The sequence below is a fragment of the Ictidomys tridecemlineatus genome (assembly GCF_052094955.1).
Source record: "Ictidomys tridecemlineatus isolate mIctTri1 chromosome 1 unlocalized genomic scaffold, mIctTri1.hap1 SUPER_1_unloc_1, whole genome shotgun sequence".
Taxonomy (NCBI): domain Eukaryota; kingdom Metazoa; phylum Chordata; class Mammalia; order Rodentia; family Sciuridae; genus Ictidomys; species Ictidomys tridecemlineatus.
The window spans coordinates 1,577,914-1,584,574 of record NW_027520942.1 but is presented as its reverse complement, the minus strand read 5'-3'; the positions used below and the strand labels follow the sequence as shown (position 1 = coordinate 1,584,574).

General features: G+C 39.7%; 1 long non-coding RNA gene across 1 annotated transcript; it reads right to left on the bottom strand.

Moving 5' to 3' along the window:
- Window positions 1-273: 273 nt before the first annotated feature.
- Window positions 274-4,969, bottom strand: LOC144372182 (uncharacterized). Its single transcript, XR_013432192.1, has 4 exons — window positions 4,591-4,969; window positions 4,161-4,439; window positions 3,492-3,619; window positions 274-699 (listed from the first exon to the last, which is right to left on the bottom strand). It is a non-coding gene; the product is annotated as an uncharacterized LOC144372182 (long non-coding RNA).
- Between the last annotated feature and the right edge of the window lie 1,692 nt (window positions 4,970-6,661).

Below are 6,661 nucleotides of genomic sequence, written 5' to 3'. Positions count from 1 at the left end.
TTCAGCCACAGATCTGAGCTGGGTAATTGGCTCCTTCCTGCCCCAGACCTACCTATACAGCTTCCCATCCTAACCCTTTACTCACCCCCTCTACATCAATAGACAAGCAGTGAATACAGGAATGGCTCATCATGAAAAATTCAATCACATTAGAAACTAGAAGAATTCTCAGTTCATCTAAAAGAAGAGTTCTTTAACAAATTAATTACACAAAGAATTTTTTTTATTCAAGAACCTTTATATCATTTCAGAGATAAAGAATAAAATGAGGGATGATTACCACAGCCAAGATTTCAAAGTGCCTAGGCATGCAGAGCATAGTCCCAGTGCATTGAGTCCACAGGGGCTGTATGTAGGTCCCCAGTGGTGTATTTCAGGTTCCTTCTAGGGCTTTGGCTGAAGGGCATTGTACTCCAAGGCATCCTCAAGATGAGATTCCTTTCCTTTCTGGGTTCCTCTGGGATGTGAGCCTCTGTTTTCAGCAGCTTCTAGTGACATGCTGGGCTCCAAGAGAAAGGCCTGAGTGTGGGTTTGTCCAATTGTCCAGGCACTGGCACCTCCTGGGAAGTTTAGGACCCATTGGTCCCACTGACCATAGTGTTTGCAGATATTTGAGGTGACTAGAGCTCCTGAGAGGTTTCAGTCATTGGCTGCTGGATGGTCTTGAACTTGGTGCTGGTCCATCTCAACTCCCTGCTCCTGTGTAACAACACATACTGTTAGTGCACGACCTCAGTTCCCCAAAGACAGCTCCCTGCTCTTTGTAAGACCAGTGAGGCAGTTGGCTTACTGGAAAATTCACATCTCTGCAGCTCTGGAGGCACTGGCAGGAGTGGCAGCTCAGTGAAGGAAAATTATCTGAGTTCAGGCCTAGGGGCATGCGGGGCTCTGGACAAGATCTCCTAAGAGTCAATGATCTCCAGTTTGACTGACAGACTTCCATAGCTTCAGCTTTCCTACCATGCCAAGGTGTGTTTTTACCTGGCCTAGGAAAAGGACCAACTCATTCAGTCTGGCATGGACTGAAGCTTTTCATAGTGTTCTGTCCAGTAGTTGACCTCAGAAGCAACACCCAATCATGTGGGAGGGACATTCATTTGCACCATACATTGATTGAAGAACTTCATAAGATTAAGGTGCAAGTGGACCAATCCTGAAGGCATTTTTGAAATTCCTTGGTTTTGATTGAATTAGGGAAAGGATGCGAGGATGAGGTAGGATAGAAGCGAGCCTCTAGTTCTTTCAAGTTTCAATTCACTCCAAAAATTTTTTCTCTATTTCAAATAAACATAGACAAATTAACCATCTATGGTGGTGCACCTCTGTAATCCCAGCAGCTTGGGAGGTCAAGGCAGGAGAATGTTGAATTCAAAGCCAGCCTTAGCAAGGGCAAGGTGCAAAGCAACTCAGTGAGACTCTGTCTCTAAATAAAATACAAAAAAAAAATTCAAAATCACTGGTCTAATTCTGCACTTAATTTTTGTTAGTTTTTCGATGATTCTCGTGATTGAATATTAGGCTTTACCACAGATCTTTCTCTCAGCCCATTTTATCTTGTGTTTGGGACAAGATCTGGCTATCTTTCCTAGGATGGCCTCAAACATCTGTATTTCTTCCCTCAGTCTCTTGCTTTTTTCTTATTGCCTGCAAGGGTCACTACACCTAGCTAGTTCTCCACATATGGACTAGCTGGTTTCAGAGACCAGACTCAGTGGTGCTGGATCATACTCTTAAGACCATGGATATGCATACCCTTGATGGCCTTGACAGTTTCACTGTGTTTCAAAAGTGAACACAAATATTTGAACCTCTTGATTTGCAAGATTTTGTGGAGCTTTTTGTATAAACACAATAGTGAACCATTTTCACACATAACTTTTAACAAGTTATAGGAAGAGGATTGATTCATTCTTCAGGAGTTTATATTTTTAATTGATGTAAAAAATTTCAGGGGACATACCCAATTGTATTTAGAAGAAGTTTTAACATTTCCTTTTTTTTCTTTTTCTTTCTTTCAACTATTTTATTAAGTATCATTGGGTATTGACTCTAGGACTTCATGCATGCTGGCAACCACTCTACCACTAATCTGCACTCAAAGTCCCCATCTGCAACTTATTAAGATCTTTTTATGTACATTTCATCTGCTGCTTCAAATTCTGACATAGTAGCCTCTGATGTGCCTTAGCACACACCAACTCTCTATTGTTCTGCAGTGGACATTTGTATTGCTGCTGTCCTCATAACCACACATAATTGTCTCTATGAACCTGTGGGAGAATTTCTCTAGAACAGGTGACGATTAATAAAACTGTTTCATAAAAAGTGTATGACCTTAATTTTACCGATAATTGACAGATTTTTCCTTAGGGTGCAGAATTTATTTTCCAATAGTGATGTGCAGTAATGCATGCACATATTCCCCCAAAACACTTGGAATGACCCAGTATTCTGACATTTGCCAGGGGCTTTGTGGCTCTGTAGAGGTTTACTCTGGTGCTGATGGCTACCTGTCCAGTCTTTTCTAATTTCTGAAACTCTCTCTATGGGCCAGTTGCTGTGCAATTTTTGAGAGACATTCTCTGATATTCAGTCTGAAATCTGCTTTTGGTTTTTGATCGGATTGCTAATTTTCTTTATCCCTTGTGCATAAACTGTGTGTGTTCAGTGTGGGTTCCTAAAGACTGAAGGAATACAATCATGCTATTATATTAGACTTTGTGCCTTGAGCTTATTATAATCTCTTTTACTTTTGACAACCCCAGAAGAATGGATACATAAAGTAATACATTTCCTGTTGGGCTGGGGTTGTGACTCAGAAATACAGTGCTCACCTAACATGTGTGGGGCGCTGGGTTTGATTCTTAGCACCACATAAAGAGAAATAAAGAAAGGTATTGTGTCCATCTAAAACTGAAAAAAAATATTTAAAAATACATATTCTCCATAAAAAGAATATTTAAAATTTTTAGGATGTTTTATAAGGTTAGTTTTATATAATTTTTTCTTTGAGAAAATGTACAGGTAAAAGAAAACATGTCTTTCAAAATTTCATCTAGATACTTTATAGGTTTTCTTCTGTGTAAGCCTTTCCATCAAGAAATACATTGTTTAAATAGAGACATTTGTACATTTTCTATATAGGTTAACTCATTACCGCAGAGATCCAGGGACGAGAGGAAGACATTCTGCCTTCCAGGACCTCTTCTCCCTGGTTTGTATTAAACTGGATCACAGTGACACCACTCAGAGATGCTAGTGTCTGAGAAGCTGTGCTGGTCAGGGACAGCCTTGTGGCTGTCTTAGACACTGAAGACTCCAGGCCCTTTCTTAGGTAGATGCAGGATACAGATATTGTGCAAAGAGACACATTTCCCAGCTAAGGAGCTCCTATCATCCCATACTTACTTTCCTATACTTGGATAGATATATTTGTTTCAGGCTAAAATTTGGGGCTTCTTTGCATCGCCCTCTCTGGATACTTTCCATACCTCTGTCCACCAAAGGAGACCATCTCTAAGGCTCCGATGTCCAGTCCACAGCACAGCTCAGAATCAGAGCTCTGTCTCCTACTGCTTGCAGCACTCCTCCATCCTCTCTTCTCTCTTCATTCTGCCTCCTATTGATCAAGAGAACCAAATATTCATGAGAGCCTGTACAACAACATCAATTGCCTATTAGAAAGTAAACAAGGAGACTTTGGTAAGTGATACATCTTACATTTTTCTGGTACAGAAGTAAAAACAAAATCTACCAATCTGAACACTCAGTACTCCTAAAACTCAGTGGTCAAAAATCAGGGTTAGAAGTTTGCATGTCTCTGGGGAGCCTGTTTCTAGGACTATACGGATTTTACCAAGAGAAGCTGCCAGGTCAGGCGACTGTCTGGTTGCTTTGCAGCATTGCACTCTCCTGAGAATGAATTTTAGTTCTTTGATGTCATAGGCATAGGGTTCTGGAAAGGCAGGCAGGTAGAACTAGGGATGGTTCTATGGTGTGTGGGTGCTAGGCAAGTGTCTGGGTGGAATGAGACCAAATATAGCAGCCCCCATGGCCTATATTATAGGCTTTCCCACCTCGGTTCTCCCAGCTGAGGACAGAAAGAGGAACCACTTCCCAGAATCTTCTAAGCTCAGTGACAAAGGCAACTGGGATCTTACTGTCACTCTGTAGATTCCAGAGCCTGCTTGTCACAGGAGTGATTGGTCCATGACTCTGGCCTCTAGATCAGAAGAAGCAGTGGCAGGGCTGAAAGAGGAGGGAAAGAATTGAGTGGCTGCTCAGCATTTGTTTTTTATTGATGGCCCACTTGAATGAACAATTTCAAGGTAGAGTTCATTATGTTGGTTGATGATGGTACTCTTGGCAGCAAATTGCTTCACAAGGTTGAGTCTGATGAACTTCAGTAGAAAAGCAATCATCTTTACTGTCCTGTATATCTAAGAAGAAAAAAATAAAAATAAAAAAAAGAAGAGAAATCATCTTGGATGCAATTATAATAAATCTAATTGGGATGAGTAATTCATTAGATTAAGTAATTAATTAATTAGATTAAGTAGATTAAGGCTAAAATATTTCATAAAGGCTTACTCATTATGAAACACCAGATTCTCTGTTTTCTTTGTGTATGTGAAATCCCATTATCACAGCACTTCTTCAGGGCATGTAACTTTGCTTCTACAAAGGCTTAATTCATTATCCAAAATCACACCAAATGCAATGCTGCAACCGAGTCCTCTGTAGAGAGTCCTGTTAGGAGAAAAGATGGAAATCAATTCTCCACTCTTGATTGGAATTCTCAGCTACCTGTTTTGTTTCTCTACTGATGAATTCCTAAATTATAAAGACTAAGGGGAATAGAGAGGTGGGGTGGGGGAATGGAAAGCTATACTCAAATATCAAAAAAAAAATATGGTTCAGACTTAAATTCTTATCTCAACATTTAATAGATTAAAATGTGATTATAAATTTAACATTTTTAAGTCACAGCTGATGGACATTATTCAATCGTGAAGTGAGAACAAAATTCTTAATTTTGAAACTTATGTTTTAGGATTCTAAGAAACCATAGTTCAGTCGAGCATAGTTGTGTCACACACTTGTCATCACAGCAACTAGGAAGCTGAGGTAGAAGGAATAAAAGTCTGAAGTCAGGTGAGGGACTAAAGGAGAATCTCTCTCAAAATTATAAAAAGCCTGGAAATGTAGCTTTGTTCTAGCGACCTGGCTTCAATTCCCAGTACTGAAGAAGAAAAAAGGAAATATGAGCAAAGTAACAACAGTTCCTGAAACATAGTACAACAAATAACCTTTGTAAAGGTTTGATCATTCTTACATGATCATACTGCTTATTATCTTAGAAGCATAAACCCAATGAAGAACAAAACTGTGGCCCTTTAAAACATCTCCCTAATGTAAAATAATTTTTCATGTTTTACTACCAGAGCCCCTTTATTGGTATTTTCTTTCAGCCACAGAGCCTTCCTAAATATCCCAGGCTTTCTAAACATTGAAGTCCTCCCACCTCAGGTTCCTTAATACGTGTGATTACAGGTATGGCCCACTGTTGCAAGGTTACCAGAAATTGGTTATTAAAAAATTATCAGAAGCACACATATATTTACATCTTATAGAAACACTGGCCCCCCTGTTTAATGATCCCTTCAACTTCATCAACTCTGCATTATTATTCAATCAAGCATATTTCAGCAAGGTGTTATGAAAAGAGCTACATGTATGGCATGTTCTCTCTCAAATGTAGAATTTTATAAACAAAAAGTTTACTTGAATGTAGAGTAAGGATTATTAGGGTCTAGGAAAGATTGAGGAAAAGATGGAAGACAAGTTGGTGGAAGTCACCAATGCCCTTGGTATGAATGAAGATATAACATGAACCCCTTCAATGTTTTTTGTAAATATGTCAACAGACACATTTTAAAACAATACAAAAAATTAACATGAAGAAAACTAATTCTTTTCTCTCCTGTGGGAGCAGGTGCAGAATTCTGTAGTACTTGAGTTCTACCTGGAAAGGGACCACAATGTGGGGGGAAATTTCCCACCTTGGGAAAGCCTTGAGCAAGCAAGAACCAATCCAGTTACCTAAGGGTTGCTGAGAAGGATCCTTAAACTCACAGAAATTACTTCCTTTATGGATAGGATTGGAGGCTTCTGTATAAGCACCTATCAGGTCTTGGCATCCCCAAGCTACTGTAGATGAGGTCCTAGTCCCAAAAGATCAGTGCATGCAAAAGTACAGAAGTGAAGATGAGCCTGTTGGACACCACATATGTCTCCCAGGGGCATTCCCACAGCTTTTTTGGTCTCTGAAACCCATTTCTATTTCAGATCTGCTTCCCCGGGCCACAAGCCCCACACAGGAGCCCTGCAGATTCACATCTTCCTTGTTTGGGTTGGAAGGTACAAGGTGGAGTGGTGTCCAAACTGAACCTGGAATATCCAGCTATACTAGTGTCTTGGTGCAGGCACACTTTCCATCTGTGCCCTTTGTATTCTAGACCTTTAGGAAGATTTTCAGATTAAATCAGCCTCTTTTGGTCTATAATAACATAATGAGATTTGTATTAATGGATTATACTAATTGTGAGGGATTTTCTAAAAATATTTATTTAGTTGTAGATGCACACACAGTATCTATGTA